Source organism: Lepidothrix coronata, unplaced genomic scaffold (assembly GCF_001604755.1).
Source record: "Lepidothrix coronata isolate B3197 unplaced genomic scaffold, Lepidothrix_coronata-1.0 Scaffold1, whole genome shotgun sequence".
Classification (NCBI taxonomy): domain Eukaryota; kingdom Metazoa; phylum Chordata; class Aves; order Passeriformes; family Pipridae; genus Lepidothrix; species Lepidothrix coronata.
Window position 1 is genome coordinate 16,986,708 of NW_016690181.1, and position 22,116 is coordinate 17,008,823.

The window sequence follows — 22,116 nt, forward strand, 5'->3', positions numbered from 1 at the left end:
GTCAATGAAACCAGTGTTGGAGTTGGTACTAGAAGGTGGAAAGGCCACCTCAGAGGCAATGCCTGGTCAGCAGATTGCATTCTCCTTCCCCAGCTTTCTCATCCACATGGCTTTGACACCTTGGCATTTCAGCAGTTCTATTGAATATTCAAAACTAAAGCATACACTGAACCAGTTTTATTTTTATGCTCCTTTAGTGTGTAGGCAGAATGTCAACTGGTCCTAAAGAAACATATGCAGAGAAAACACTTTTTTCTCCCCTTTTCCAAAACTCACATTGACCCAAACTCTTCATTAACACAGAAATGCCCCTCTCTTTAGCGTGCATAAATGCCCACACCAGCTTTATTCTGGGACTGCAGGGGACACCAATAGGCAGGAGACAGCAGCTCCAGCCCATCAAGTCTCAACCAATTTCTCAGTCTGCTTCTCAGGAAGTGAAATGTTGGACTCTCCCTTGCTTTAGCTTGGGGTGAACTCATAACCCACAATGTGGCCTCCAGAAAAGAAGCCCTACTGTTCTTTACTCACACTCAGTAGCACTTAAGTCACTGAGCTGTCTCACAGTGCCCAGAAGGATTCTTATATAGTAAATAACTATACAGCAGCTGTCAGGGCCCCAAGCGTACCAACAGCCCTTAAATGCCCCGTCCAGCCAGACTTGGGATTTGCACACACACAGCCGCTGCCAAGGGACCAGAAGCCTGGTTTGAGCTCAGATTCAACGCTGCTGCTGGTTTGTCCACCCCCAGCCTGTCCTTGCTGTGCCTGACTTGCTGCATGGACTGAACTCAGTCCCAGCTATTCCCTTGGCATCTGCCCAGTGATCACTGGGCTGCCAATGAAATCTGGCACTGTCACCAACCTGGTCCCACTTGGGCACTGTGGGATTTGGCAGTGGTCAGTGAGAGCATTGTCCTACCTGTGCTGTGGTCACCTTTGGCTCATCCTTTCTCATAGTTCAGCCCTTGCTCTCTGCTCCCTGTCAGTACAATGCACAGCACACTGTTTCCATTTGCTGGTCATCCTCTCTGTCTCAATGTGTCCTGGGTCATGTTTAGGACAAGCATCACAGGATAGCCAGGGGCTGGCATTAAAGGTGAATTGGGTGAAGGAAAAGTATCACAACACTTTTTCCAGAGGCATTCAGCACCTTGGTTTTGACCCATGAAAAAGCTTAAGTAGTAGCAGCTATGCTGGTATCAGAGCAGGTTTGGGGAACCAGGTCACTGTTTTCCTGGTGATTAATTCCAGGGTAAGATACCAACCTGGTTCAGACAGAGTTCAAAACATCCCTGCTTATATAATCAGGTGTGTGAACAGGAAATGCACTTTTGCAAGCTACTATCTTTCCTTCAAACAGAAATACTGCATCACAGAAACATACAATGTTCTGCTCACAAAAAGGACTGATGGGTAAATTCAATTATTCACACCTAGAAAGGTTCTCAGCTATCCAGATTTTCCTAGCTAGCCTGAGGGTGAAAAGAAAAACTTAAGTTTGGTGTTCCCAGAAAAACAAATTATCAAAAGTTTCTGGCACTTTCACTAAATGCAACGTGGCAGGGAGCATCTTTGCAGTCCTATAGCAAAATTAGAACTGCAACAGAGAGTTTTCCTCAGGATATGCAGCAATCCTTGTGAGCACTCCAGCCTCGCCTTACTCTCTGCCTGTTGGGAGTCTGGTTTTGAAGCTGTTTTATTTTTAGTCTTGGAGATTCACTCTTCCTCTTTACACATCATTCTTTCAATAAAAGAACACCACAAAGAAACCCCAAAACAAAAACAAACCAAAAAAAAAGGTTTTTTTTTTCCTCTTTCCTGTTCATATGTAAAGGCAGAGAAATTCAGAGAGCTGATTTCCCATAAGGACAGAAACCTTCGAACCAGGTGCACTGGATGAACTTCAGAAGTTATTGCAGGTTCTGCAGAGTGACACGGTAATGGGCAAAACTAATACAAGCCAGAAATGAGGCATATGATCAGAGAAATTATACATGTGACTTTCTAATCTGGTGTTGGTTTTTTTTTTTTTTTTCCAAAATGGTATCACCTGTATAGGCACCTTCACAGTGGCTTCCTATATGCCAGTAGCAAACTAAGATAAAATTTCTGGATACGGACAGTTTTGTTTTGGGAGTTTACCATTTTAGATACAGCTCTCTACTTTCTAAATAACCTACCTGCATTGTTTGATTCCACCCACACCCAATCACCACCCAATCCCCAAATCGTGTTGTCTCTAAATAGCCAAGCAAAAGCTCTTGCAGTGCCAACTGTCTAGATATTCTGGAGGTTTCTTGGAGGGAGGGTTGTGGGGGAGAGATTGTGGTTGAGTTCTTTTTAGTCCTCAGAACTTAAAGAGGGGGCTTTGCTTCCCAGCAGTGGCCTCTCAAGCCTGTGGTCATTCTAGTCCACATGCCTACAAAAGACACACTCATGTTCTGAGGATATGTGCAAGGACAATATGAGATAATAAAGTGCAAAAGTGGGCTGGAATGGGTGTCCTGGGAGTCCCACAGGTAGTCCAGGTTTCCAGGAGGAAGAAGAGAGATCCTGTATGTTCTCTCCATGAGGAAAACTTTAGGGGTCTAACATACGTCTACATTGCTCTGTTTCAACACTACAGGCTTGATCAAAGAATCAAAACTCAGCTTTCCCAAAGGACACTCAGTTCTGCAGATACTTGTACATAACAGTGACCACATTCATAGAGTTTTAACATAATAAAGAAAATACATAAAACAATGCTCAGCAATGAACACAAGTCTTATGGGAGCATAGGTCATTTGGAACTGAATCCAGAAGTTTAAATCATTAGGTTTCTGGATGTGGCAAAATTAGCCTGGCCCTATCACAAGAGCTAACCTTCCCACAAGGTTCACAACACAGGAAAGGTTGGGACTAAGAACAACAACAATAATGGCAAGAAAATAACCTTTATCTAAAACTCATCAGTTACTAATGATTTGAGGAAGATTATGTCAACTCCCCATATATGGGTTCTTTACAAGAAGGGTGAAGTATTACACTGTCAAATAACAGATGTGAGTTATCCACATTGATTTGGATTTAAGATACATGTTCTTCAATTATTCTTCTCATGTTCCTTAGAGGGACAATGGAAAAGGATTCCCAGCATCAGAGGAATCTCTACTGAAGGCTCAGTTTATACACAGTCAGTGTGTTCCACTTTTCACGGGATGAAGTTCTTTGATGTGACCTTTTCTAATGAAGCAGTAAGATTCACTCTCTACAACTACCTGAAAGGAGACTGTAGCAAACTGGGGGTTGGTCTCTCTTCCCAGGTAACAAGCAACAGGATGAGAGGAAATGGACTCAAGTTGCACCAGAGGAGGTTTAGTTTAGATATGAGGAAAAATTTCTCCACCAAAAGGGTTGTCAAGCATTGGAACAGGCTGCCCAGGGAAGCGGTTGAGTCACTATCCCTGGAGGCATTTAAAAGCCGTGTAGATGTAGCACTTGGGAACATGGTTTAGTGCTAGACTTGGCAGAGCTGGGTTAATGGTTGGACTCTATGACCTTAGAGGCCTTTTCCAACTTAAAGGATTCAATGGTTCTATTCAGGTTACTTGATTAAATTCAGAAATACAGAAACAGCTGGCTCTAATGCAATCAGAATACAGAATATTCCACAAGATTTTTGCGTTGCTTCCTGCAGAATTCCAATTTGCTGGCTGGAACTCGACATCCTGGGATTTGCCTCTTGATGCTTCTCCTTGATCAACTATTAGCTTTTCAGGTGCTACCCTGATGCCATCCTGATGCCATCCTGACATCATTTCCAGTGTGTGCCATAAACAGCCTCTCTCAGATCACACTAGTCAAGTTCATGTGTGCTGCAAGGTCAGCTCCAGTTCAGAGAAAGTTTGCTGGAGGCATCAGCGGTACAGCAGAAAGCTGTGCTGATTGCGCCCCGATAGAAAAAATGAAAACGCATCATGTCCACATGCATAATTTGTTGGAAGTAGTTTGCTCTGAAATTTGAAAGGCAAAAACTTGTACAGTCAGTTCAGTGTTAACTACACACTTCCATAACTGATGCCCAGTTCCTTCAAAGAGCTGAATTTCTTCATCTAGAGAGGCCAGCAGACCCTCTGTTCTCAGGGGAAGCGTCCTGAAGTTTTACAAGGACATGGGCACAGCAGGAATGCCTCTCTGCCCGCAGAAGATACATTCTCCTTGCACAAAATGAAGCAGTTTTTCAAGACACATTCTAAAGGATGAGAACAAGGGTTACAGCAGGTTTTAATCTATCCCCTCCAGCACCCTTAGGCCTCACACACAACAGCTGAGACACACTAGCTACAATCTCTCTAAAACTATTGCTGTTGATGCAGTTTCCTCTGACCAGGGAGGTCAGAGATATTTTTTGGCCAAGAACCTTAATGACCTAACAGCACTAAGACAAACCTTTTTCAGCTATTTGTCTGCATTCTTTAGGCATGAGGACATGAAGGGGAAGCACTGAACTATGTAAAACTATGAAGGAAAGAGAGACATTCCATGCTACAAAGCTATTCCAGTTAGCATCTCATTTGTATTCTGGGATATAAACATAACTTCTCTCCCATATGTGATGAAGATTCCCATACATAATTTTTCAAGACCAACACTGAATAAACCTGCTTATAGCCCAGTCACCCCACAACCTTTGAGAAGTTTTGGCAAGTGACATATTTGACCGCTTTTTAGTACACTACCAACAAATGGATGAAGGTTAACATGTATTTCTCCTCTTCCTGTCCACTTCTTATATCTGCCTTTTTCACATCAAAAAGGAACCTTTGTTATTGCTTACACATACAGTTTATCCATGTAGAAAGACCAAGAAATCTGGATTCAATCACTAACCACTGCTTGTAGACAACACTGGAATATGAATAAAGTTACTAAAAGGCAGCCAATGGAAAAAAAAAAAAAATCTGAGGAGACTGCAGATTTGTTAGCACACAACATGGCATGGACAATGAAGGTAGGGATAGAGAAAAAGTAGAAGATGAGGCAGGAAGGTACCATGCCACCCAGATTCCTGCCAATTCCAATAGGAACAAGAGATGCGTTTAGATAGACAGGTCTGTCTCCAAGCAAAAATTCCCTGGGAGTTCATTTCTCTCTCTTATTCATGCATACTTTAGAAACCTCTGGAGACCACTCCGCAAACTGGAACAGTAAAACAAAATGTCAAGACAATAAATGGGGCATTGAATCTCTCCCTCTGTTAGAGGAAAGGCCTTTTCTCACTTGGAGGCAGTACCTTGTTTTCACCTCACAAAGAACAAAGCAATGCAGAGTAAGCATTGTCTTTCAGGATGACCTAAACAGAGTGGGGTAGCACAGGAGCACTTGGCTGGATCAACTACCTTCAAAAATTTCAAGTTGAAATTCATCCTGCCACAGGTATATCTTAGTATTTTGTTGTCATCTGATCTATGGTGTCATAACAGGTATATTGTTAGAGATACCAATAAACACCAGGAATCCATTTTATTTTCTCTAGTCCGAGGACACTAATTCCACTTTCACCTTTGCTACCAAACTTCTGTTACAATCTAAGAAAGTCAGAGGTATTGCAATCTATCAGCAGTGAAACAGTGAATGTTTTGTTCTCATTTATAACATAAGCATTTAAAGCTAAAGGTAGACCCAGCTTCCCTTTTCTGTGACCAGGAGAAAATTCACTGTTATTATTTACCTACTCACTTCACTTTTCTTGGAACTCTAAGTTTAATTTCTGGAAAAAATAATAGTTTTGGTGCAAAAGTGTTAAAGCAAGTGCCTTGTTAAACTACTGTGAAGCATAAGGGAGGCAGCTCTGTGGCCAGAGGACCCAAAGCCCCAGCTCCATCTTTGGCATATTGGGCAATTCCAATCACACAAGTAATTTTATTTTCCTCCTCTTTGATTTCTTAATCTACAAGATGGAGATACTGGCTAAAATTATTCAGGGACATTACAATAATCACAGTGTCATTCCCTGCTTTTATCTCATGATTGAATGAGACCAAGAAAACCTTGTGTTGCACAATAAGCCAGTTGTGCCGATACGTCCGTTTTCGTACAAAAAGCAGTTGCTGGGTTTGTTTCTGTTTCAGTTGGGCCTCTAGCCCACTCTGGCTCCTTAGGAAGCTCTCCTAGCACCAAATAAATCCCAGGAATTGTTCAGCACAATCAAAACAGCATATTTTAGTCATGCTTCATTGAATCAAAACCTTTCAATTAGCTCTAGCAATGGCTCCAACCATCTTTGAAAGCACTTTGGAGAACTGCAGTGAAAAGCACTGTATCAGAGCTAGGTATTATCACTTACACAAATAGGAGTTGAAGACTTCAAAATACACATAAGTAATATCTTTATTCCTTCATTGACTTAAACACTGCTCCAAGTCATATGATATTCTTCAACGAAGAATGTCAATCATCTAATAACTCGTAGCCTTGCAACACCTTGGAAAAAAAAATAGTGAAAAGTGGGCACACACAAATTGCTACATCTGCTGAAATACAGCTGTTTCTGGAGCAAAAAAACATAATACTCATTTAACAGTACAAAGCCACAGAAACATAGAGGGCATAAAGGAAAAAATATTATTGTATCCATTTAGAGCAAGAGAGGAAGTTTGTGGAGGCAAAAGTGCAGTAAACCAAACTAAACTAAAAAAAAAAAAAGGGCATTTAAATAGCACCCTGATCTTGATGCCAAATTGATCAGAAATAGCCCACATTTCCAAATTTGGTAAATCTTCCAAGGAGGAGTCAAAAGCCACAAATCTTTGTAGAGGTTAGTAAGGATATAAGGGAGGGTTTTCCTGGTTTGATTTACTGGCTAACTCAATCTGTACTGTTTATGATTGTTTAACATGGTTGGTGGGCTGATCTTGTGTTATCTTTAGATGACACTTTAATGTTGCAGGGCAATCATTATTACATTCTTGCAAGCTCAGTGCCTTGACCAATTGCTTAAATCTAAGAGACATAATAATTCATCAGGCAGAGAGGCACAAGTGTTAGGTCCAGCACCTGATCCACATCTCAGCTGAAAACCATGATCTCCAACAGAACTGTGCCCTCAGCTCCTTCCTGAACCATTGAACATTTTCTCTGTTCAGGGCACAGATGCCACACACTAAATCACAGAACCAAACATGCTCTTGGGAGGTCTCCTACCCACATGGCGAGCCATTCCCAGTACTGTTTAGCCTACAGGAAACTGTTTAGTCAGAAAGTTTTAGAGGACCTTGCAAAAAGCAGTCTCACATCACATGCCTTGCTTTGCCAAATGCACTCGTCCTAATTCAAAGCCAGATTCCTCACTGCTTCCAAGCCTGCTGAAAAATTTCAGCCTGCTTCTTTAAGCAAGTGTAAAACACTATCACGCTGGGACTTTTTTCACCCTTTTACATTAAACAGAGGAATAAATACCCTGAGAACCAGGGGAGTGGATGCAGGCTACTTTCCTTCATCAGTCTTTCAAATATCATTGCAGAAAAGCCCAACATTCAGCCTTATAGCAAGGAAGGGCACTACAGGTGGTCATTGCAAATTCCAACCAGGAGCATGCTGCTCAGAGTGCAGCAAGGCCCCAAGAGTGGCTTTCTAAACAAATGGACCAGAAAACCAGTGTATTAAAGGCATCAGTTTTCTCACAACTGTGCTCCCAGGCTGACAACAACTGGGCGTCACTCAGCCTTTAGAGAAGGATATATAATCTGATCTCGTTAATTATCAGCTATGGAAAAATGGATGCTTGTTTCTGCTTTTCAATTCACTTGCTGTTGCTACGAAGCACAGTACAGAAAACAATCAATGGATCAGGTTTCCAAATGGGAAACAAAACCACTGGGAAAGTCTAAATTCATTTTCGCCTTGTTGGAAGTTTTTACCATTACTTCACGATTCTCTTCTAAAAAACACAGTATCATGCTGTTTGCATGCACTTAAATACTTGAGTTACCTCAGCAAAATGCAAGTGTATTAATATAGTTCAAGGTTTTAGACTTCCATTTCTCCTATTGTGAACAACATCCTTTGTAAAAAAAAAAAAATAAAAAAAAGACAGACACATTTTCAGGATATTTTTTTTGTCTGGCTCAAAAAAACACCGAGATGGGGTTTCAGTGCCAAATATGCAGTTGGCATTTGGCCCAGCGTAAAGACATGCCCAAACCACCTGAGGATGGAGCAGCTGTGAGGCCAGGGGGTAGGTCACAAACTGCCTAAACCAAGGAGACTTTGCAGGAGCGATTCCTTTAGGACAGAGAAGAGCTCTGAGGAAAACAAGCAGCAAGCATACTAAAACCACCTCCATTCGGTCTCAGGATATCCAAGTTGAAAGCACTTTCTGTCCCTTTAGTATTCCTTCTTCCTTCATCTGAGCCAGAAATTGCCAGCCAGCCTGGTCTCTTGTTTAAACTATCTCCCACCACCAGTTTACAAGGAATGGAGAGAGTTTCCAGAGTAGCAAAATTCTAGTATAGTAGTGAAAGAAACTCTTGGTAAATACAATGAAGTGCTGTCATGAAAGATCAGCTAACTCAGCTCATGATCCAAGCTCTGTAGAAATGTCTACATGAATGTAGAAAAGGACCAGAAAAAAAACAGGAGGGGGGGGGGAAGAGGGGGAAAGAGAGCAGCTCGTTTAGCCAGCCTGCATCCCCTCCACGACAGAGGAGACAGGAGAAAAACTGACAGCTGTGGTACCAAACGTATGTAAAGAGACACTGCAAAACCAAAGCACAGTTGAGGATGTAAATAAGTTTCCTGTTACCTGCTTCTTTTCTCCCCCTTCTGTATTTTATGCACATAGCTTAAAAAAAGAAAAGAGAGTAAATTGACCCAAGTGCCATCCATTTACACAAAAGCGAATTTTGGAAAAGTGGCAGCAAGACTTGCTTCAAGGGACTTGAGTCAATTCACACAGGCAGCATGTATAAAAAACTAACAGAGTTCCTACAGAATCCAAGGGACTGAGAAAGAAATAAGGTTATTTGAAAAGGTTTTCAGAGAAAGTGTTATCTAAAACCCAATTTAACCTGAACCTGAAAAGTTTAGAGCCCAGTAAAAAGTACATGAGAGACCTATACACCATTTCCTATTAGGTGGCTGCCAAACAGATTTGTTACACATTTAATAAAGCAGCAAAATAAGGTATTTATGTAGCATGTTTAAGTGCAAGCATATTTGTAGCATTTTGTTTAAATGGAAGTGTAACCTGATAGATGCTGCAATTACTGGACAATGGGAAATGAGAGGAGAAAAAGAAAAGTCAGAACTCCTGCTGCATCACAAAAAATAACATAACAGTGCCCTTGCAAAGTCCTGCTTTAACAAGCCCATAAAACCCAAATGTTTTGAGCCTCTAAGAACGCCTGGCTGGCAGATGGTGATTATTCACATGCCTTGGAGGGTCCAGCTATTTCGAGGGAGTAGTCTGGAATACTCTTTGCTGGGTCACACATCACTGCTATTCCTTCCCTTCAGGGCTTCACCTCATACTTGGCGAAGCAGCAGAGGCTGCAGCTCCTTCCAACGTCAACACCTTCTCTTTGCTTGGCCAGAGGTGTCAGCACAGAACAGCCTCCCTAAATTCAGAGCTCCCCAAGCCCCTTGCACTGCTCAGGCTCAATCTTTTGATCACTGAACCTTTACAGGAAAGCTGCCATCACCCTTCAGAGTGCAATTTTGGCCCATCACAACTTTTCCAGGTCACAAAAGAAATGCCACAAACCGCAAAGTTACCTGTCATAAAAAACACCTTAATACTAACTTCTGTAGCTTTTGCCTCTTTAAAGTGCAGATCTCAGGAATATATGAGGACATATCAGTTATTGCTTTACAGATGCACAGGGAAACTGAGATTGCAGGTAATGGGATGACTTAGAGGACTCCTGAACGAGTGAACAATAAAGCAGAGAACTGGACAAGAGATTTGCAAGCTAGTATCTCTTTAGCCAGGTTTATGTCTTTCTATAAATGTTGTAGTTAAGAGTTGCTTCTGAAAAATAAATTATTCTCTTTTGGAGACAGACCAACACACTCTTCTTTATGAGCAATTATTCCCAGAGCGGATAAAAATCTGAGGGAGAAGAGTACAGAAACAAACATTATACAGCAAACCTGTGTTCTTCCAAGTGTGAGGACAGAAGTAAAGCAGATATTTTGGGATAAAATTGTTTTTAAAAAGAGTTACTTTTCTGGTTCAATAGAGACATATGCAGACATGTCTAAGTATCTTTAATACAAGGAAAACACTGAAACAATAAGTTACTGACTTCTGCTTGCACATTCCTAACATGGAGACCCTGAGTTCCCTCTTAGAAGAGTATGTGGATGTTTTATTGTTAAACAATAAGGCCAAAGCCACACTGAGGATTTTTGTATTTGGTTCAAACTGACTTTAATGGGAAATGAGCATCTAACTCTCATAAGTGACTTAGAAAATCTCAGCAAGGTTGTACGAAAAGCCAGAACATTTTCTACTCTGCTTGAATCTAGCCTGGTTAAGGCTTTATAGAGAGCTGAGAATCCATTTAAAAAGATCAGAAACTCTGAAGGAAAAAAACAGTCTTTATATCCTCCTCTCCCTGGTCAAAGCGATGTTTAGGGATAACTGAAACATCTGCTGTGGTAACTTGTGTATCAAAGCTTGTTTCCATTAATAAAAAGGGGTTTACAGGTAATTTAATCTGCATATAGAAAACCCTGCTTTTGTGAAATGAAATGGGTAAATTAATATCTTTCAACTAGTCATGATAGACATGCCCTACTTAAGGTGTACCTGAGCTACACATTGATGAACCAGAATGTATTTTTGCCTCTTGGCATAGGTTGATAATGGAGGAGACAGATGGGGATAGTAGATACAAAATAACTGCTACACTGTAACCCAAAATAATGGTTATGACTAAGTTTCAAAAGTCAAACATAAGTAGATATAGAAGAACTCAAGCTTTTCAAGAAAAAACAGTATTAACATCATATCTCTATATATACATTGGTCCATTGATAAATATTTGAGATTACATAGTTAAGAAACGAGGTATTAAAAGCCTAAATTATCCTGCCAGTCTCACCCCCGATCATACAAATTTTGAGGTAAAGTAACTTCACTTGAAATTACATTCGGGGAGGTGGTGGTGGGGTGTGTGTGTGTGTGCCTTTTGAAACACAGAAGGGCAGCAGCAGTATTGTCATCTTGAAGGCACTACTCTGGGTGCTTATTTACAGTTCAAGATGAAAGAAAATATTCTGCCTTGCAAAATATTTCTGATTTCCCTAAGAGTTAAACTGAAAATGGAGAAAAAAGGTTTTAAATGTCCCCAGGATTACCCTCCTGATCCCTCTCACCTGCATTGATGATTGCCTCCTATACCAAAGTCCGATGCAGTCTTTCATTCATTCGTTCACATTTGGTTGAGTGCTTTTAGATTTACAAATGAAAGATGCTACACTGCTGCAATACCTCATCATCTGTCTGGCACTGCCTGAATTTAGCTCCTGGTTTTTATTGTCATTTCCCCTACTCCAGAAACCACTAATCCTAATTTTATTCGGAGGCCCTCATCATTCAAATTTTTAAAATCCACTTGATAAAGCCTAGAGATGAAAATAATATATCTCCATTAGCCCCAGGCATAGGATTCCTGCATCCAGTTTTTAGAAGTTATGGAGGTATGTCTTTGTTATGCATTGAAAAAAAAATTATATATATATATGTATCTCATTTATGTCAATGAATTTGTGTCAAAAAGTCTCTCACTGACCATCTAACATTTAGGGTCATGCTAAGTCTCAAAAAAACCACTGTCTTTCCCCTTTTACCCTTTGCCTAATGAGGAGGGAAAGTTAGAGGGGGGAAAAAAAAAAAAAAGGCAAGCTGGATTTACAAACAGCTTGAAAAGTCACAGCCAGAAATACAGCGCCAGGTGAGGAAGAGGTGAGTGCACACTGTCTATACGCTGCATAATTCACCTAGTCCAAATCAGCTGCTTTGTGTGGTCTCCACCCCAGCTAACCTCCTCACTACATGTTTGTCTGGGCTGACAAGTAGATGTGTTTGCCAACCTGTCCTGCTGCAAAGCATACGGGAAAGGGAAAAGGAAGCTTTTTTGTCCAAGATAAAGTACTAGCCTATCCAGGGTTGGATTCCTGCTGTTTTATCCATTATCCACAGGCTCATGAATATGCATGTCCCTCAAAATTCAATACATATTTTAATTTCTGACATGAGTATGCCACTAAATTATCCTGCTTCCAGAGCATGCCTCCAGCCCAGTAGCTCAACTACATTTCTACAGAGCAAAACTTTCTACTCTCCCTCCAAACTTAAGCACAGGCCAGATTCTTTCCTCCATCACATCAGTCTATCCACAGTGTTCTGGGTCATCACCAGTATGCCAAAAATCACTGTGAGGTTCATCTCATGCTCTCTATGTATAATGATGCTCTCTGCTAAAAACAATGATAACAGATAGAATTTGAACCATTAACCTTCAAAAGGGAAGATGGCTTCACTGAGGGCAGAAAGCAAATTCTCTCATAGGCTGTGCTTTTACACTACGTATTAACCTCTGCAGTCTTTTGGTTGCCAGAAGTATCACAATACAAGTATCCACACAACTGAAAAGATAAGACAATCACTTACCCTCAGCCATATATCCTGGAGCATTCCCCCCTTCAGACACAATCTCATTAAGGTGGATAGACAACATATTTTTCTCATAACTTTATACCTTCCACTGTAATTCTCCCTTGGAAGCATGTGATTGTCATTGAAAACTTTATGGTTCTCTTACTGTTTCATTTGGGACACCTCACCTTAGGTGCACATTCATCAACTTTCTTGGTGGTTTCTTCAACCCATAGACAACTTTCTCACAGGGAGAGAACTCAGTGGCAAACAAAGCCAGAATTAGAGCTGAATCATAATCAAATCTTACATGACACTGCAAAGCACAATCTGACATCTCCCTCACTGCTTCACTAAATACAAATGTGAACATCAGAACAACAGCCCAGCACAGGAATATGCCACCAGCAGCTCAAATATCTGCTACCAGGGACTGTCTGTGACAGACAAAAAGCCTCAATTCACAAGCAAATGATGAACCTGCCACCATTTATCCCCTTTCTAGGGCCTAATGGGCCCCAAGCCACAGTGAAAGCAGCATCCACAAAATGTAGGTCTCACATCCACACACAGCTTGGATGCAGCAGCAGCATGACTAGAGGGTATAACACAAAGTTCATTACAGCCCAGATGCTGTAATGAGGGGGACACTTCCCCCTCCTTTGAGAGGGAAGCTAAGGGCTAAAAGGAGAAAGCAGAAAAGCAGCACACCAAAAAAAAAAAAAAAAAAAAAAGAGAAAACAATTTCAAACACTTTCCTGGGAGCTAACAGGCAAGTTTCCCCAAAGCACAGGGGTTTAGATGAAGCTTTAATTGAAGCTAAAATGTCAACACTCTGAGGGCCCTTGCCTCTCCTAAATTTATTTTTTCTAGAGAGTTATCTGTGTTGTCCAAGTTATGTATCCACAGGAAAAGTAGAGCAGGCCAATGAAGATTATCCCCAACTCACCTTGGTACCAGATGAGAAGGTAGCTCTGCCACCTGGCAACATCCATCCCACTTTGCTTCCCAGGCCTGAGGACACCTCCAGAGAGAAAAACTAGTTCCTCTGCCAGATGCTCTACAACAACAGTAAAGAGCCTCAAATAGTCGTGCTCAAGGTGTTGCTTCAGAGGATAATAAAGCACTGAGCCAATCAGCAGGACACGTCTCTGCACCAATCCTGAGCACTGGGGTGGGCAGAGCTGAAGTACAGCACCTGTGAAAGGGGGGAGGGAGGCTTAGAAGATACCTGGAGGTCAGGTAATACCAAAACCAGACAATCAGCATTGTGTCATTAAAGCTAATGAGGGTCACATGGGCTCCTAGAAAAGACAGGTGCCTAGAAGGAGACAGTGCGAGCTCCCTGTGTTTGTCCTTGTTTTTCCCTGCATTACAATTAAATAATTCCAGATATTTGCTCATTTCCACAGGAGAAATGGTGGCAGATACAGCCGTAAAACACTAACAGAAATATGTACTCTAACCTAAAGCTGCATGAATTATATTGATGAGAACTGAATGCTGTTTTAACAATTTTGAAGATTGTTAAGTAATCTTTACAAATGGCCTTCAGGGAGGTGCAGATGATTTTATGCCTCTTCTTTACGATCCTTTTCTTTCCTTTCCCACCTCATCTCACCTGTCTTTCAAATCAGTAATTTCTTATGCAGTTTGAGTGGCACAGGGGATATTCTGCTCAAACATTAGTTAATGATATAGCAGGCAGTAAAATACAAGCTGTGGTATGGAATTGCTGCCCAATTTGCAACTTAACAGTGGAAATAAGCAGAGCTTGCTGATTATTTGGTAAGCTTTTGCATTTTGCTGATCTACCATGTCTTCAAAACAGTATTCCCAGCTCATAAAGCTCATTTGAACAGCACTGGCTAAGAGGATCTTGTGAGCCTAGAGCCAGGATTAAGGTATGAGGCAAACTGGAAACTTCAATCATTACAGTCCTGTAGCACAAATGAGAAGCACTTTCACACACAGCGAGTCAATATGCCCCATTTCTCTTTAGCATGTTGTGCCCACATAGAAAGAAACGTGACTTCAGATTCTTTTCAGTGACCTTGAGTGATAGGAGTTTTCATGAGGACAAAGGATCAAAACCATTAGAACTCGTCATTCATTTCACCCCATATTGCAAAAACTATTTTTACTCCCTCAAGTAGTAACAATGTTGAAAGCAAAAATGTTAAGAGACATATCCATCTCCTGACTTGAAGGACTTCCCAGAACAGTGGCCAGAGCCTGTGTTTGGAACATTTGCTCCTCACTGAAGAAAGCTTGCAAGATCTTCCAGGCCAGCTCTCCTGAAGTCTTTGGTCTCTGCCCTAATACTTGGAATAGCAGGCTGAGCAGAGTGCTTTGTCCTCTATGATTGTGACTGGATGTCCCATGAAGAAAACTAATCTTTTTCTCAAGGGGAAAAAATGCAAACCCGTAACTCACTGTGACAACTCCATCAAAATGATGAAATGAATAACGGTTTTAAAACTTTACGCAGCAACTGTTTCTAATAACAGGGGAGTTACAGAATAATGTTAAAAGTTTCAACTCAAAGACCTGGTTTCCTGTGTTGGCACCAGTCCTAACACTAAATGTTAACACAACAAGCATTTTTACATCTTCATTTTAAAGAGAAATTAGGAGACAGATACACTCAAACTGAAATAACTTCCCATTCCTGTGTATGTGAACACACACAGGGTGCATTTCCGATAGAAACTCACTGTGCTTTCACTGTGTCCTTCAGGATTTCTCCATTTGCTCAGATTCACTGAAGTCTCAACCACACTGCAACAGCTGACAGATTTTTCAGCATACAGTTACAGCTCAAACAAACATATCTTCTAAGAATGGTAGAAGGTGGCATTAAAAATGAACACCTACTCTTGTTCTATGTTCCTTGACCTAACAAGTGCATCTCCAAGGCCAGAAGCTCACAGCAGAATGTATCAAAAGCACTGGCTGTATGACTTATACTGTTCATTTACCTCAACAGTTCTAACTGTCTGAGAATATACTCCAGGTGGAGAATAAGTTACATTACCCTAAACATGTTCACTGTGGATTAAGCTAATGCAGTCCAAACTAGGATGGCTAACAGTGCAAAGCTACAGACCTCAACTGATGTACTAGCTGATCCCTATCCCTACAGTTCGTAGTAGTGTTGACTTCAGAATGTTCAATTGCTAATGCAGAATACATCTTCCAGGCTCAGTCCCCAGTGAATAAAAAGTTTCTAACAAAATCTGGCAGCTGTTTAAAGCCTATATGAATGAAAAAAGGATTTAAATCTGAAACTCTAATCGAACATCCTCATCACTCAAATCAGTCTCCAAACCATATTTCTGCACATACAAACATCAAGGACCAGGAAAACAGTAGCTATAGAGGGAGGGGAAACTTCACTACAGCCCCTCTCTACCAGGGCAGAGCTCTAGAGCAGCATAGGAAGACCAGGATTTCCAGAGTCTGTACAGCACCTCATAGGTGAGCAGGACTTCTCTTCCATGACGTTTAACTTGACACGTCTCATCAGCACGAGGCATTTCTACATGACCAAAAGAAACATACGGGAAAAGATTTTGCAGTCAAATGGAGGGTACAAATGGTGAGTACTAACTCTCAGCTGATGTATGTACAACCAAAACACATATCCAAAACTCTTCCCAAAAAGGGGAATTTCAGGTCTTCAAGGGTGTGACTCTCCAAGGCTTGGCAAAGCCACTTCTAACCTCACCAAAGTTTAATATGACTAGGAGTGTTTACAAGCACAAGAACTAGGCCAAATTCAGAATGTAAATATTTGGATTCAGTTCCCCAAACTTGCCTCTATCAACACTGCCAACTTAATCCCAACTGCAGACCAAAGAATCTGAAAAGCAACAGTTGCACACACTTTATAGCGCACTATAGACAAAACTAACACACATGGCACTCAACACTGGAAAGAAAAAGAAATTAAAATATCCTAATTCATAATCTAAACTGATTTTATGTTAAACAAGGCATCAATGAAGTTTGGATCAAAACTCAACTCCGTTATCATTTGGTACATTTTAAAAGCCTGACCAGTGCAGATGTTGGTCCTCTGCACTCAGGAGACTGGGTTGCATTAACCATAGCTAGATTACTCAAGACCCTGCAGATAACATGACAGCTCTAGCACACAGTGGTAACTTTGCCCTAAACCATATTCTCTTAAGCCAACCAAAGTGAGTACTTCCATTTTTCAGGCAGATGAATTGCCTCAGTCCCATATTCAGAATTGATTTAGGATCACAAATCACCTGGGGCTCTCAACACCCATGCCTTTTTCTTTTCTTTTCTCTTTTCTTTTCTTTTCTTTTCTTTTCTTTTCTTTTCTTTTCTTTTCTTTTCTTTTCTTTTCTTTTCTTTTCTTTTCAAGTTTTACTCCAGTTCTTTTAGGTATAGGTAAGGATGGCAACCGTTCAAGAGACTTCTGACCTCCCACAAACACACATCCCAAGGGATACACCATATTCTCATCTCCCAGTTCCCGGCCCTTCTCTGAAAGTGTTAAACGCCTTTCAGTCCTACATCTACATTGCAGTCACTCTCTGGAGGGAATCAGAAAGGCAAGGGTCACATCAAGACCAGGATTTTTTTTTTTTTAACAATAAGAATTTTGGCCTCCTCACTCCCACTACTGTAAACTAACAAAAAAGTCCACCCTTTCACTCTTCAGTTAAGTGGGAAACGCACAAATCTGGTTCTTTCACTTTACTCAACTGTGGGAAACTTGGTTTTGCTTTCCAGTTAAAAGCAGGCTCTTTGGTGCACTTAACAGTGACCTCTTCACAAGGGGCTAGTATCATTTCTTTAAATGCCCCTATACTAAAAATAGTCCTGCTTCCTAAACATGAGTGCTTTGCTGTTCCAGGCATTCTGAGATCCTGCATACCACTTTATTTTTTTTTAACTGGCAACATTTATTTAACCAACAATTAAAAAAAGGAGGCCCAGTCGCCCCAGTGATTCTTCCCAGAGGGTCTTAGATGTTTGTGAAACACAATGAAAACAATAAAGTGGATAAAATCATGCTATTCCATCAGGTCCTTGGCAAGACTTCCCAACCAAAATAAATTGGCATGGTATGTTACAGTCAACAGATTACACAATGGTTTACAGGGTCACCAATAATAAGGGGTCACACGCTCCTTAAAGAGCTACAGTATATGTTAAGTCACTTGCTTAAAGGGAGAGAGCAATGCTTGGTCCTGAGCTCCTTGAAGCACATTCTGGCAGCCACAGCACAAACATGCTGCAGGGGTAAGAGAGGACAGAAGGCAACTCTCCTCCTCCACTGAGCCAGGAAGGGCAGTGACTACACTGTGCAAGCTGGCTGGGGGAGTTTAGCACCCTGAAGGGAGTAGCAAAAAGCCAAGCCAGGCAGGGCTCTCCTACTTCTGCATACGAGAGACTACATGCTATGGACTTTTAGGAGCAGGACAGTCTCTATTACCCAGTGATGCCCAGCACCACCATCCCTATCACCTCTTCCCAAGAAGTCCCACTTCTCACTTCATGATATCAGAGGAAATTGGTTCCAACTCAGAAGCAAGATTTCATTAGTTCCATATCAGTCTAGTCACTCTTAGCAGTCACTCTTAGACTGTAGCTACTTTAAAAAGTGCTTGACTATACTCTCAGGTAACTTGTTAAAGTCATCACAATTCCTTAAATGTGTTGCAGTTTTCCTTTAAATAACTAATCTTAAAGCAAGAGGGAAACGAATGATCAAACCCATAAATCTTACTCTTACCTGTCAACCTGGTTACAGATTTCTACTATGTCATCTGCATAACCTGATTACCACAATGAAAGTTAAATTTTTATATTCCTAAAACCCACATGACTTTCTTGAATCTCACCTTAAATGCATGATACTTCTACCTTTGCTCTGTTAATTTACCCTTCCACTATATGGATATTTTCATCTACTAACTATAAATTAATCATGTATAAACAAAACATTATCAAGTCTTAAAGGCAAATCAGCCTCACTTCAATTCACGCTATCATCAAAAATCAAACTATAACTCATGGTTTCATCCTTCATCTTCCACAGGCTTTGATCACTCTAGATGGTTTTTATCGGACTATTCAATATATGGCTGAAGTTAAAATCAGCAAAAAAATGAAAGAAAACGCATTCCCCAAACTCAGTACAACAGCAGAATAAGGGTGTAGAAAACACTACTACTAACATACTCCATGCAATAATGCTATGCATCCGGTTTTATTTAGCTTGACTACTATATTCAAAGTCCATTTGAGAGATAAAACTGAAGTAAACTCAAGAAGGCTCTCTCATATGTAGCCACTACTCTTTGATTGCAGTGACCTTAGTAATGGAAACGTTTGGTACCAAGCCAAGAGCAGTACATCTGATTTTCCCACCAAGTGAACTGCTGAAGCAGCTCCCTTAGCTCTTCAGCCAAGTCTGTCTTGGGATCCTAAAGTCTTCCGCCGGAGTCCAGGTGGCTCCTCTACTCTTTCCAACAGGCACGCAAACCCTGCAGCCGGCTGGACAGACGATGCGAGCGGGCATTGGAAGGGAAAAGAAGTGCCGCAGTTCCCCGCCTCTCCCCAGAGCAGAGCCCCGCGCTCGGCGCGCTGGCTCCCTAGGCGGGTTGGAGTTATCCCAGTCCCGCCGAGGTGGTCTCCCGGGCTCTGTCCCTCCGCAGTGACTCTGCCCACGCCACCCACGCCAAAACCAGCGTCCCGCGGGCTCAGCGCTCACCAGCGCGGGAGCACCGACTCCGCGCTCCGCCCGTGCGCAAGGACCCCGCGCCCGTCCGCGCTCCCCCCGGGCAGGGCAGAGCAGGGTCCCGCAAGGTTAGCGGGGCCAGCCCGCACCGGCACAGCCTCCGGCAGCTCCGTTGCCCCAGGGGCGGTCCAGGGGACCCTCGGTGCCCGGGGAGCCCCCGCCGCTGCCGCCGCGCATCCCCGGCCCGCCCCACTGGTGGGAGGCGGGCGGCTCTCGGAGTGCACGGACGACGACCCTCAGCACGACCGATCGCTTCTCCCCCAGTCCCGCTTCCCTGTCCAGGTTCCCCCCCCGCCAGAGGTGACCACCGCCCGGCAGCGCGGCTCCCCAGCCCTTACCGAGGCGCGCAGGGATGCGCTCCCTCCGCCGGCCGCCTCCAGCCCCCGTCCCGCAGCCCTGGCGATTGTAGCTTTTTTGGAGAAGCTGGGAAGAGGGAAAGAAAGGGGGGGAGGGAAGGGGGAGGGAAGGGACTGAGATCGAGGGAGAGAAGTATGCAAAGGCAGGAAGTGGAGACGGCCACGGCCAGTGCGGGAGATTAATGGGAACCAGTCACCCGGCAGCCAACAAAGAAACCTGCTCCCACAGCGCAGCGCAGCCCGGCCCGGGCTGCCCCGGGCGCCCGAGACGCCGCTCCCGCCAGCAGCGCTCGGCCCCTGCCCCGCGGAGGGGTGGGCGCCCACCCCCCAAGGCTCCAAACCCGGGTCCTGGCCAGGCGGGAGGGAGGGAGGGGAGCAGCACGGCGGGACCCGAGGGGCGGAGGAGGGGAGGACTGAGACCCCCGCCTGACAGCCTTCCTCCTCCCTTTAGCCCGGAGGGGCGATACAGTTTATTTTTTATTTAAAACACTCCGAGCTCTGCGCTCCTCCCGGCGCGGAGCCGCTTTCGGGGCAGAACGGAAGGAAGGAGGAGAGCAGGCGGCGCTTCCTGCGCCAGGCGCGGGACAGATGGATCCCATCAGGGCGCCGGGAGCGGGAGAGCTCCCGGGGCCTTTCCCGAGCTCCCTGGGGTAGCTCGCAGCAACAGCACCTGTGGAGAACGAGGGGGGAAGAGGGAGGCAGCGGCTTGCCTCTGGACTTCATTCTGGGTACCTCAGTTCAGATCCAGCCTGCTGGGAGCAGCTCCTGGCAGCAATTTGGAATGTTCTGCTTCCTCGGGAGCACAGCCCGAGGTGCCCAGTTGGCACACCAGGACACAGGGCATTGCACGTACCAGGGGGTGAAGAAGGTCTGTGTGCGGTACAAGCAATAAAGCACATACTCCGCGCAGGCCAGCTCCCTGGCACACGTGTGGCTTCTGATGGTTTGGCAGATGAGAAACCTGCACAAGACGTTTGATATAAAAAAAAGCACACTGAAGAGGCAGGATACTGGCTGTTAGCAGGACCATGAGTATTGCAAATACAAAGACTGCTCCTAGATCTTGAAGTATTATGTAGGCATTTATAAAACAAGTCACTTCACAATATATTAACCAAATGACACTAGATACAGAAGGGAAAAAAAAAGAGCGACACCTGTATTCTGCAACTGGAAGTACAAATTCCAGCACTACACATTTCTTGAACTTTAAGCACTTACTGACTTTCTTTCCGTTGACTGAAATGGAAGCAAACTGGTGTTCCACGTTAGGCATATGCTTATGAGGTTTCCTACACCAGGATACTTCTCTGAACACAGAACCAAGTGCTCAGGACAAACTATTCCTGGCTTTTGCCACCTCATCAGCAAAACAAAATATATTGTCTTGAGATATTCTGATCCATCATCCCATACAACAAGGAATCTGGTGTAAATGCCCAGCATTTCACAAGCCTCCATTATATTTCAAAAGAGTGAATATACAGGAAATAAGGGTAGCTCTCATCTGGATCCTGATGTGAATGTGTATTTCAAAGCACAAGCTATTTCAGCTGTCAGCCTTCTTGGGACAGATGTATTTACTCAGCTGCAAAAGGAGTACTGTGTCACCGAACATCAAAAAATGGTGGGAGTTTAAATTTCAACACACAAGGAATAATTTACCTCCTGAACAAGCTACTGCTACAAGTACCTGTCAGGAGTAGCAAATGAATGGTTCTCTCCCTGTTACGAAAAGGATACAGGAGGGCCTTTCCAAGTATATTTCACAAGTGCAGCCAGACAGCAAACTCACCTGCCTCTCCAGGAGACCATTGCTAACAAGGAATGATGCATAGAAAGATATTCAGCTTCCAATTAAGCAGGAAGCAGTCTATTCTGGCTGCTTCTCCAGCCCATCAAACATGCTAACATTGCTTTTATCAAATATTATTTTTCTCCTCTGTTTATGTTTCACTCAGTTCCCCAGACCTCAAGCACTCCAGCAACTGCTTACATTTTCTTGTGAGTACAGGATACCAAACTTAAGCTGTATCTGAACACTGAGTTGGGGCTCTGAATGTGTTTTAATGAACAAGCAGCCTGCAAAGGGCTTGTTTATTACAGGCCCTGGCTGCTGCTCTGGTTAAGCAACTGGAAGAGGACAGTAAAACTTAAACTAGGAGGGGATTATTTTTGTTGTTTGCCAAACAGATTACAGCTAGCAAAGCTCTCAGCAAGAATGGAGGACTTGCAGAATCGGGGCCTCCACGTTAACCTTGGCCATACTGCACTCGAAGAAAGTTTCTGTGCGAATTTCGCCCTTCCCACCGTCACCTCAGGGCACA

General features: G+C 43.1%; 1 protein-coding gene across 3 annotated transcripts in view; it reads right to left on the bottom strand.

Moving 5' to 3' along the window:
* Positions 1-19,926, bottom strand: part of ST5 (suppression of tumorigenicity 5) — a 172,761-nt gene extending 152,835 nt beyond the window's left edge. For 2 of the 3 annotated variants that reach the window (XM_017810375.1, XM_017810392.1), the window contains exon 1: positions 19,772-19,926. The gene's annotated coding sequence lies outside the window, so the exon portion shown is untranslated. The remainder of the gene's footprint in view (positions 1-19,771) is intronic. The other variant, XM_017810415.1, reaches the window with a different exon arrangement.
* Between the last annotated feature and the right edge of the window lie 2,190 nt (positions 19,927-22,116).